General features: G+C 43.6%; 1 protein-coding gene across 5 annotated transcripts in view; it reads left to right on the top strand.

The window, feature by feature from the left end:
* Positions 1-225: 225 nt before the first annotated feature.
* The window catches only part of PCGF3 (polycomb group ring finger 3), a gene marked incomplete at its 5' end in the record, with an annotated part of 50,871 nt that continues 39,613 nt past the window's right edge, over positions 226-11,483 (top strand). For all 5 annotated transcript variants that reach the window (XM_080986999.1, XM_080987002.1, XM_080987003.1 and 2 more), the window contains one exon: positions 226-511. The remainder of the gene's footprint in view (positions 512-11,483) is intronic.

The following is an 11,483-nucleotide window of genomic DNA, read 5'->3' as shown; positions in this document are numbered from 1 at the left end:
CTGCCAGGCCCCGCCCCTTCCCCCCTGCCGAAGGTTCCCTTTGCCCAGGTCTGAGGGACTTGGCCGCCGACCGGCACCAGCCGCGCTGCTGCTGCTGCTGCTGCTGGTGGTGAGGCGGCGCGCGCTCGGTCCGTCCCGAGCGCGCATGCTCCGGGGCTCGCGGCGCCCCCGCTCGGGCGCGCTCGGCTCCGCTCGGCTATTTCCGCCTCTTTGTTGTACTAACTCCCGACCGGAATAATTCCCCCCCCCACCCCCATTCTAACCTTCTCCGGGTTCTGTTTTTATATATATATATATAGATACACATATACACACGTCTGTCTCCATATCTGCATATATATATATATATAAAAAAAATAAAAAATAAATATTCCCCACCGGCGAGTGTGTCTGAGGGGAGCGGGCTCCCTCCCCCACCACCCCACCCGCGTGGCCGGCGCCGTCCTCGTTGCTGCTGCTGCTGCTGCTGCTGCTTCCTCCTCCTCCTCTTCCTCCTTCTCCCCCCAGCCAGGTCAGTGTCTTCTCCCCCTTCTCGCCTCCTTTCCCTGCCCGGAGTTACGGCGGAGGCCCCCGCCGAGGGCTGACTGCCTCCCTCCCTCCCTCACGCCTGTGGGCCAAAGGTGTTTTGGGGGGCGGCCGTGAGGGGAGACCACCCCCCGCGCCCTCACCCCCAAAACACGCCTCGCGTGCCGGGGCCGCCCCCTGCTTCCCTCGGCAGGAAGGGGGTTGTTATTGGGGAGGGGGGCAGGTGGGGAGGGGGGCAGGTGGATGTGCCAGAGGTGCGGAGGGCCAAAAGCTCCTGCTCCCTCCTCGCCACACACCGCTGGGATTTTGTGGTTTGGGGTGTGTGTTTTTTTTGGGGGGGGGGTTGTCTATGTCAAGGGGAGGTGTTGGTTTAAGAAAAGAAAAAAGGAGAGGGAATTGGGGAGGTGGGTTTGAAGGGTATGCGCGTCCTCAACTTTCTGCGACTGCAGCAAATGCCCTCCAGGGAAAGGGTGGTGGTGGTGGTCTTCCTGATCCAGAGTTGGACACTTTCTCCTTCTACCCCACTCCTGGTAATTATAGCCCTCCTCCCCACAAATCATAAGCTGGTTTTAAGAATAATAATAAGTCTTCTTCCCCATGGCGATTTTCCTCCCAACCCACCCCTCCAAAAGTGGAAGGGGTCCTTAGATCTTTCAGAAATGTGTAACTCCCCTTACACACACACACACACACTCTCTCTCTCTTTTAAAAGGATTTAAATACCTTGCATTGAAAAGCTACCATTGATTTTATCTGCTTTCTCAACCCACCTCCCCGCCCCCAAGTTGTGCCAAGGAGTAGTCTCTGCTTGTGTGGTGACTAAGGACTGGTTCACACCGGCGCCTTGCTTGTACTATGGTGGTTCCCATAGCCCAAGTGCAGTTTAAACTGGAAGGCTGCCACATGGGTTTGATGGTGTACAAAAAGAAAAGAAAAAGGGGGAAAGTGTGGTTTGCTGTGTTTTATTGGGGATTTCGCCCTGGCGCAATTTAACGTTACTGCATAGTTGTGAGTCTCTCAAGTTGATCTGCAGAAGTCTGGGCTTGGTATCAGCAAGTAACTAACTTGAAGCTTGCCCACATCGGAGCACCCTGGGCTCTCAAGGTGTTCATGGCCTCAGGTGTCTATATGAGTGTTATTTGTTGTAATGAAGTATTGTTTTTGTTTGTTTCTGAATTCTCCACTCCACTATTTGATACTTCTCTGAGTTCTTCTTGATTTTGCCATTAAGGAAGTTCATGTCCAGCAATTTAGCCAAATGTTCTCACATAGTAAATAGTTTTAAGACCTCCTTTGATGGAAGCAATAGGAGAGGTGATCAAATCCGTAGTTGAGATGAACTATCTATAGTGCTATTGATAACTAAAGAATTTTGTTTCAGAAATTATTTTGAGTGGCTCTGCTATTCTGGGATGGGTGCACTGTCAAAAAAAGTAGGAGATAACGTGTTAGTAAATGTGATGCAAACATGATTTACCTCAGGCTAGTGTGTTGTGAACTTGAGATCTGTACTTTTAGTGTTGGGGTGTAATTGAAGAAACACACTTTTGTGGCTTGAAGTTCAGTTTAACTTGGATTTGTTAAAATCACTTTATCATGTTGGAATTTCAGTAAATGCTGTGGGAATGTGATTAGGATTTGGTGATAAATAGATACATCTTCATAACTAATTACAAGTGGGCTCTAGATTTTCATATGCTCCACATAAATTGCCCTAAATCTTCCTGCAAGAATTGGTATTTCTAGTTTAAAATGCTTGCTATATTATTTAATAAATGCAATGGTGTGTGAAAATGTGTGCTTTAAAGGTAAAGCTACACTTTTAAATCTAGACTCCAAATGTATTTTTATACCCTTTTTCTAGCAGTGTTTAACTTTATATGTCTGCTTATCCTTGAAGTTATCCATATATATATTTCTCCTTGTTATCTGATTATATTTTCATAGTATCTTTCTATGCATTCCTACGGTCCTGGGACAGTGTCTCAGGGGCTGAAGGATGGAATAGCTCTACCTGATGTCAGGTGGGGAGAGCAGATGTCTGAGCCTCCTCTCTGATGCCCTGGCCCAACTGATGAGAGCTCTGACATGGAAAGGACCAAATAGGGGGGATTCTGGGAAGTTGCTGATATCCAAAAGATCCTAAGTCATTCTGGTCTCCTACTAAACCCCCAAACCCAGGGGAAAGCTAGATATGTTTCTGAGTGTGTCTGAACCTCTCCCTCTCTTTGAAAACAGTGGGAGGGAAATGAAAAAAGTCACATTTTAAAAAAGCTTGGAAGTGGATGGCATTCACTTCCACTCTGCCAGCAGAGCCTGGGGGGAGGGCATTGGATGATGCCGTTACAACATCTTTGGTCCCTGCTCTTTTGCTGAGCTTCAGCCTAAAACTGTAATTCAGGCTTTCTGTTACCCCTGATTCAGAAGCTCTATTTTGCTTCTAACCTGTGATGACCTGTTTCACAAAGGTATTTACCGTGCGGAAGACATTACTGACACTTAAGAAGCTTTTTGCTAGGTCATAGCCAAACTTTACACCTAAGAGAGATCTTATTTAAATATACTGACAGCTGCTTCACATAACAGAAGCTGGTATGTGTTAACTTTTGTACGTATCTGCTTCTTCTCCATAATGTTTGGGAACATTATGTGTGTGATTTTTATCCATGCATACAGTGCAGAACCTGCGCCTCTTTCTGTAATGTCTTGCAAAGTGATCTTAAGGCTGCTAAAATTTATCAAGGGTAGAAATGGAGCTAACATATACTGCAGTGATGCCAGAAGTTGCCTTAGCCAAGAGTTTTCAAGTTTTCTACCATTTCGATGTCAACATGTCTACTAGGGAGCCACTGTTGGTTTGCAAAAGATTCTGGGGCGTGTCTGGTGTTAACAATCTGTTCTTCAAGAGCATTTGTTAGGGCTGTTGGGCTTCATCATAGTTCTCTGCAGACAGAGAATACTTCTTAGCAGAGGGTTCTGTGTCTGCACATTAGAGGGGAAGATTGGCAGTAGTGGGCAAGTTATTTATTTAAGCAAACTGACCTGTCATTGCTGATCTTCTGATTAAAGAATCTCTGATAAGCCTATGAAACCATTGATTTAATCTATATACGTAGTACTAATAGCCTATTTGCACTTGCTTTGTGATAGAAAAGATCAAAGTTCACTTTTGACCAATTTTACCCCAAATAGCCAAATCTTAGTGTGAAAATACTTTCAACTTAGCATTGCAAGTCTTTATGCTAACTTCATTTTCAGGTACCATTTATGTGCTGGCGCCTGCAATATACACCTTTAGGTGCCAGTCAAAAACGTTCCTCTTCTGCCAGGCCTTGGGCTGATAAACATCCAATACACTTTTAAATGTGTTGTGGGAAGGAGGATTATTGGTTTATTTTTGTTCTTGTTCTTATTATATATTTTTTATATTGTATTTTTTATGTTGTGAGCCGCTGTGAGATTTACGGATGAAGAGAGGTATACACATTTAATAAACAAACAAATAGTTGTTTGAAATAGAGCTGTTTGATATTAGCCATGGTAATCTGGCTTTGGAGTGGCAAGTGGCTCAGATAGATTTAATACAAAGAACTTCGTGTCTTCAACTAGTGAAATTAAAAGTGCAAGTCTCTAAAAGTGCACACCCATACATCGCATGGTTGAAAATGTGATTGTCATGCTGGTTTTTGTTACATTCAAGCACTTCAGTTCTGTGTAGCTGTGATTGGTGCAGAAAGTGGCTTGGACCGATGCAGCCTTAGTGACATCCATCCTAGGTGAGGGAAGTAGGGCAGGTCTGTCTTGTAACATTGCCTGTCAGCTGAACTCCCATTACAGCCAGTTACTATCATATTTCAGGCACTCAGGCTTATTCAGCTATAGCTGGCTCTGTGGTAGCCCCAAAGGCAGACAGGGGACTGTACAGGGGACTGTACGAATAAAATCTTCTGAATTTTATATGCAGCCCACCTCTGCTGTGGTCCAGATTCAACCACATTTCACCTGTGAAAGGCATTTGCATGAAGCTGTTCCATAGTGTCTTAAGCATGGGTAGGCAAACTAAGGCCCGGGGGCCAGATCCGGCCCAATCGCATTCTAAATCTGACCTGTGGACGGTCCAGGAATCAGCGTGTCTGTACATGAGTAGAATGTGTCCTTTTATTTAAAATGCATCTCTGGGTTATTTGTGGGGCATAGGAATTCGTTCATTTTCCCCCCAAATTATAGTCCGGCCCCCCACAAGGTCTGAGGGACAGTGGACAGTGGACCAGCCCCCTCCTGAAAAAGTTTGCTGACCCCTGCTCTTAAGGAATGGTTGGTTAGTGCATTGTTGTTAGGCTGCCCCTCTGCCGCAGTGTCTTGGATTGGCCGACAGCAGCCAGCAGCCAAACTCCTTGGGTGTAAAGTCTTGCTGGTGCCACCAAATTCTACCTGATATTGAAGCTGCTTGCCAGAGCTCAGTTATTCATAGGACTGGACTGCAAGGCACTCCTTTTCTGTGAAGCAGGTTGGTTCACTTTGAGAATATTGTAACATTAAAATGAAAAGGCTTTTGGCTTGAATAGAAATATTGAAGAATGCCCTGTTGTTGTTTTTTTATAAAAATGATTGAGGGAAGAAATTAAGCATATTTATTCACTTTTCTACAGGGACGCGGGTGACGCTGTGGGTAAAACCTCAGTGCCTAGGACTTGCCGATCGCATGGTCGGCGGTTCGAATCCCCGCAGCGGGGTGAGCTCCCGGCGTTTGGTCCCTGCTCCTGCCCACCTAGCAGTTCGAAAGCACCCTTAAGTGCAAGTAGATAAATAGGTACCGCTTTATAGCGGGAAGGTAAATGGCGTTTCCGTGTGCTGCTCTGGTGCTGGCTCGCCAGAGCAGCTTCGTCACGCTGGCCACATGACCCGGAAGTGTCTGTGGACAGCGCTGGCTCCCGGCCTCTAGAGTGAGATGAGCGCACAACCCTAGAGTCTGTCAAGACTGGCCCGTACGGGCAGGGGTACCTTTACCTTTATTCACTTTTCTCCCTCAAATTCTGAGTAAGACAGGTTTTCCAGCTATTACATGTAAAAAGTAAATTTAAAAATGAGCCACTGTTTCCCATGTGCTCACCATACAAATACTTTTGTACATGTATATGAACACCCCATGGCAGAGCACCTCTCCTGGTAGAACATTTCCCTCCATGTCATATAACTTTCCCCATTCCAACAAGTGATCTTTGCACCACTTTCCTCAGCAATTCTGTGTTGATGGAATAATGTAAGCCATCAGCAGAATGAAGTGGTAAAACTTACTTCTGGCTTGCACCTTCATTCTTCAAATAAACTGAGAGAAAAGTAGAGTATAATTTCTCACTCCCAGAACCAATCCCCAGACAGTTGCAACTTTTTCCTTTCTGATGTCCTTAATCCTGTCATCATATATTTTTTTAAAAAAACCCTGTCACTGCTTTGACAAGGATGAATGCTCCTCTCTTAGATATGTGGTTGAGCTGCTGTGAACAGATACCTTTTATTATCCCCTCCGATATGACCCTTGTGAATGGCCCTTGATTCCAGTGTTTATAAAGTTAAGATCAACCTTCTAACAGCAACACCAGCTTTTAAAAATTTTGTGAGTTTGGAAGATAACAGCGATTACGCTTTGGGAAGTTCTTATCAGAGAGTTTTATTCTTTAAAAAAATGCTTGAGAAGCTTTATTCCACTTGAGATTATTTTTAAGGAAGTTTTTGTCCACCTCCAGTTTATTTTAAATGAATTTAATGTTCAGTGGGAATGAAGTGGTGGTGTTAAGTAAGGTGCCACTCACAGATGTGTCATTTGTCACTGTAATTATTTGTCGTTCATGGAAGTAGAACAAATGTTGTCATCTCACCAGGTATAGTCAGAAAGCAGGAGTCACATCAAATGTGAGAAATTTTCTACGTGAGAAACATTTCCAAATATGAAACAACATGCAACTATCATGCATGGACTCCTGCCAGTTCCCTAGCTTGATGGATCAACTTGAAGTACAGAGTGTGTGGCTGTACGTGTAACATGTGTAGTTTTGCACACAGTAGAGTTTTCTTGTACTTCTGAACTTGTTTGTAGAGAGAGTTACCAAAAAGGTTTGACACTGTTTGATCATAGGTCTATATGCCACAAATGTGTGTAGTGAAATATACCCAGGTTGCATTCTATTTCCAGGATTGAAGTGCTTCTCATGTAGGACTCTTGTCCTGTTTGTAGTGGCCTTGAGCTTTTAGTGCTTTCATGGATTGTCAACCTTTTTGGCAATAGTGTGGCAAGTCAAGATCAAAATGGTACCATTCTGTTACGCACCAAAGTACATATACAGCCTCCCTCCCATGTATGTTGAGATGCTGCTGCCTCTACTGATCTTGGGAGCTGGCAGAAGTGCCAGACTGACTCCGTTTTTATCTTTTTATTAGTTTAGATATTAATCAGATATATCTGTGCCACAGCTGGTTGCATGAGATGACTTGCTCCTATCCAAGAGTGCCACAGATCCAAGCTGATCATGCCACTCCACAAGTTGACTACCAATGGGTTAGTCACAATAAAGGACAGGAAACTTCAGCAATAAATTACTAGTATGCTGTATGTTACCTGAACTTTTATAATGATCTTGTGTGTCAGTGACTATAAAGTAGGGATGAGCAGCCAAGGTCATCCAGACTAGTCTCATAGGTGAAAGTGAAGAACCCATTAGTCTTGGCAGTGGACTTTGGTTTAGAGCAGTGTTTTCCCAAACTTAGATCTCCAGCTGTTTCCAGACTACAATTCCCCCTATCCCTGACTACTGGTTTTGCTAGCTAGGATGATGGGAGTTGTAGTTCAAAAAACAGCTAGAGACCCAAGTCAGGGAAACACTTGTTTAGAGAGTTGTTGCCCTCAAGGCGCTTTCTCAGGGTGGTTCTGTATAAACATAAATGCTGAGGGCTATAAAACCTACCAAGAATGAAACTGCTGTACCAGTTAAATGCAATTGAAAGCCTTCTACAGTTATACCATGTTGGAAGACATATCCTTCAAACCAAACACCCCCCGACATTTTGCTGTTCTTAAGAGTCATCAGACAGTTCAAATGCACACAAATCTGCTTCTATCTGCTGCTGTTCCAAAGCTGTGCAATTGTTTCTATTTACGTGTGTCTGATAGTGTGAAATCTGGAGCCACGTACTCCAAATCTGAATGCTTCAGCCCACATTGGGAGCTGTGAATAGAAGGACTCTGAAGTAGAAACTGTTGCCAAGGGTATTGACGAATTAGTAAGATGCAGTTTTTGAGTGCATGGGTTGGTCAATACTGTATGTTCTTGCTACTTTCCAGAGGTGGGAGGGATTCATGGGAAGCTACCCTAAGGGCTTGATTCAAAACCTATGCATTATAACATAGTGCTTGAGGCTGAAATATAGTCTTCTTTATTCCTCTTCTGCCTGAAAATGGTTGCCTTTCTGTGTGCCACAGCAAATATTGATGTTGACCACATCTGTACCCCAGTAATCTACTTCCAAGTCGTCAGCTTTTAGGGGAACCCCCCCCCCCCAATTAAGCACTGTTTGATGGAGGCTTACCTGGCAAATCACATTCTAAAATCAAATACCAAAAAATTGACAGTTTTTTCTGTTGCAGCTACTTTTAACACCCATTGCTCAATCCTAGGATCAGAAATATTTAATTCGGGTGAGTAGGTTGCCATATATCCATATGCATGGGTTCATATCAGGTCAATTGGTAAAACCAAACAGAGCATTCTGCTTTACCTCCTTATTAATAGCAGTGATATATAATTCAGAACTAATGCAAACTGCTCTTTCATCTTTAGGAAAGTGCATGAGTGTTACTTTTCAGCTCAAAAATATTTTGATCTGCAATAGTTAAAAATTTCGGTTGCCAAGATAAGATTTCTGAATACACTATAGAAACCTACATGTTTTAAGTGCATTGCTCAGTTTCATTCTTCGTAAGTATGAATGCTACTTTTTGAGTAACTTGCTGCTGATCATTTTACATGTGCCATTGTTTTTGGAGAGTATGTTTATTCAGGGTTAGGTGGTTTTACCCACATGCAAGTGCCAGATATGTTAATTGATCTCAAACTTCAGGGTTGAAAAAGTGTTATGTGTGCAAACAAAGCTATTGCATTCTCCAGAGATGCTACAGGATACAAAAAAAAAAAAAAGTACTCAGTGATAGCCATTTGAGTTTGAGATGTCCTAGCAAGCAACAGGTGGTGTTAGTTGTCATAGCCCTATGATAGTGTGAATGCTGAAATGTTGCACTCTGAAAAGATGCTAATTGATGATGTACCCACATACTCCTTCGATTACATATGGCATTGTTTGTATGGTAGGCCTACCTCTTCATTGGTGCTTAGTTTGCCTGGGATGCACATTTATCTTTTAAAGATGGTTTGGCTGGTGGAAAGAATTGGTGTCTATTCATGAGGTAGACCCAGTATGCAAAAGGTGTGGTAGATGCTTAGGTCCAGCATGAGATAATTTGGATTTCTTGTAGGCAGTGTTTGAAATTCACCAGGCAGCAGGTCCCACCAGCGCCACTTGCGATCAAGTGAAGATGCCCTGCCGCCAGGATGGCGCCTGATGTCTCCACTATCTGGAGGTGCATGCCTGGTGATCCTTGGATCTTGCCTGTTTTCACACACTTAAAACACATTCTGTAGAAGTCTGTGATATTTTATCTGCACAATCAGAACAAATTTTAAGAACCATGAAGTTGTATTGAAAAAATCGACCTTCAAGCCGCCTGGCCCCAAAATGAGAACTAGACATTCGTTTTGGCAATTGGCGCCTAGCTTATATATCTGAGTTTATAACACTGCTCTTAGAATACGCTTTCCTGGAAAATTGTCTTGCACAAGGCTCATTAAGTGATTAAAATAAATGGCAGCTACACAGGAGAGCTTCCTGGTGGGTTGCGCCCTTGGTGCAAGGCCATTTGCAAGCCTTTTGTTTCTTGAAGCCTCATTGAAATCTCTATATCTGCAGGAGAGTAGGGCCTCTCTTTTTTTCTGGACAAACTGAATATTTCCTTTTAAAATCAGCTTTAAACCTGTGCTTTGTTTTTATTTCTTCCACCTCTCCCCCCCCCCCGGAGCGCAAGGTTGCACACATTGTTCTCCCCCTCCTCATTTAATCTATACAACAACATTGTCAGGTAGGCTAGGCTGAGGGGCAGTGATTGGCCCAAGGTGCATTGTGAGCTTCATGGCCTGTGGGGATTTGAACCCTGGTCTCCCAGGTCCTAGTCTCACACTCTAACCACTGTACCATGCAGGAGTAAGCCTCATGGAGTTCAGTGGGGCTTATTTCCAAGTAAGTGGATGTAGGATTGCAGCCTTAAGAATGTAAGAAGAGCCCTGCTGGATAAGACGAAAGGGCTGTCTAGTCCAGTGTTCTGTTCTCACAGTGGCCAACTAAATGCCACAAACTGGAATTTAAGTACAATAGAACTTTCCATTTGTGTCCAAATTTTAAATCAGGGGGTCAGTTTCTTATAAACTTCTTAAGTAGCTTGCTTAAGTTGGTATTGCATCAATTATATATATGATTTTGGAAAGAATAATTCATAGTATGTCTTCCTGGCATATGTGAGCATAGCTCAAATGCCATTTCCAGGTGGTCTCCCATCCAAGCAGCTTAGGAGCTATAGAACTGTGTCATGTGCCTTCAAACCATCACCATTCCAGAATACAGTATTTGTCTGAAAGCGCTATTACAACCTTCAGTTTCTTTATTCTCTTATTCCTATTAGTTTAATATAAGATTCTCGTTCATTTTCTGCCATTTAATAATTGGCCAGATTGTATTGCCTTCTTGCTAAACAAGGATGACTGTGAACCGAATTCATCCTTTGTGAAACAGCTAGGTTTTTACAAACCTGGACAATTGCTTAGCATTGTTCTGTGGTGATTAACATCAAGGGAGAAATGAGTTTTAAGAAAGCAGGCTGCCTGGAGCAGCTCCATTTAATGAGGGTGTAGCTAAATTGGGATGATTTTTGTCTTCTGAAAATATCTCTACACTCTCAGGAATTCTGGATTTATGCTAATTTACCATCTTTCTAATGCATTTTACTAGTGCAAACCTAATTTTTAGGTCTACTGTTCAGCTTTTTTAGATGGAAAGTATGAGAAGTTCTGCAGTAGTTACCTTCTTACCTAGGGGTTCTCTGAGGTGGAACCACACATTCATGTCATGACCCCACAGTCTAGCATTTACCAAGGCACCAAGTCGGAGGCTAGAGTAAGATCTGGTTCCTGACTAGGAGCCTCATGCTGTGAATGAAGGTAACCAGTGCAATTTTTCTAGAAAAAGAGGTGCGTGGACTCCTCCCTTGTTTTCTTATAATGGCAATAGTAGCTACATGAGAGGTGCCGGAACTGTGTTCTGGTGAGTTTCAGCTGAAGAAAAGCCCTGGCAGTACAGCCAGTGTGGTGTAGTGGTTAAGAGCGGTAGATTTGTAATCTAGTGAACCGGGTTCGCTTACCCGCTCCTCCACATGCAGCTGCTGGGTGACCTTGGGCCAGTCACACTTCTCTGAAGTCTCTCAGCCTCACTCACCTCACAGAGTGTTTGTTGTGGGGGAGGAAGGGAAAGGAGAATGTTAGCCGCTTTGAGACTCCTTCGGGTAGTGATAAAGCGGGATATCAAATCCAAACTCCTCTTCTTCTTCTTCCTTGAACCAGAGGATGGCAAAGAGGTCTCTCTGATGGTACAGCACCAGAGTCCATAGAACTGGATCCCTCAACCAGAGGAACATGATACTGCCTCCCACAGTATCTTGCCATTTCAAGGTGACGGTAACACACCATAGAATGCAAAAATGCCTGTATGGAAGGCTGGCCCTTTAAGAAAGCCGAGTTTAGTTAGATTTGAGTAGAGTCAGAAACCTGGGTGCTTGTTTGCCAAACACAAGCTTCCTTCAGTAT

The sequence above is a fragment of the Podarcis pityusensis genome (genome assembly GCF_964106645.2).
Source record: "Podarcis pityusensis genome assembly, chromosome: 17".
NCBI classification, from domain to species: domain Eukaryota; kingdom Metazoa; phylum Chordata; class Lepidosauria; order Squamata; family Lacertidae; genus Podarcis; species Podarcis pityusensis.
Note: the sequence above shows the minus strand (reverse complement) of the source record. Positions and strands in the feature narration are given on the sequence as shown.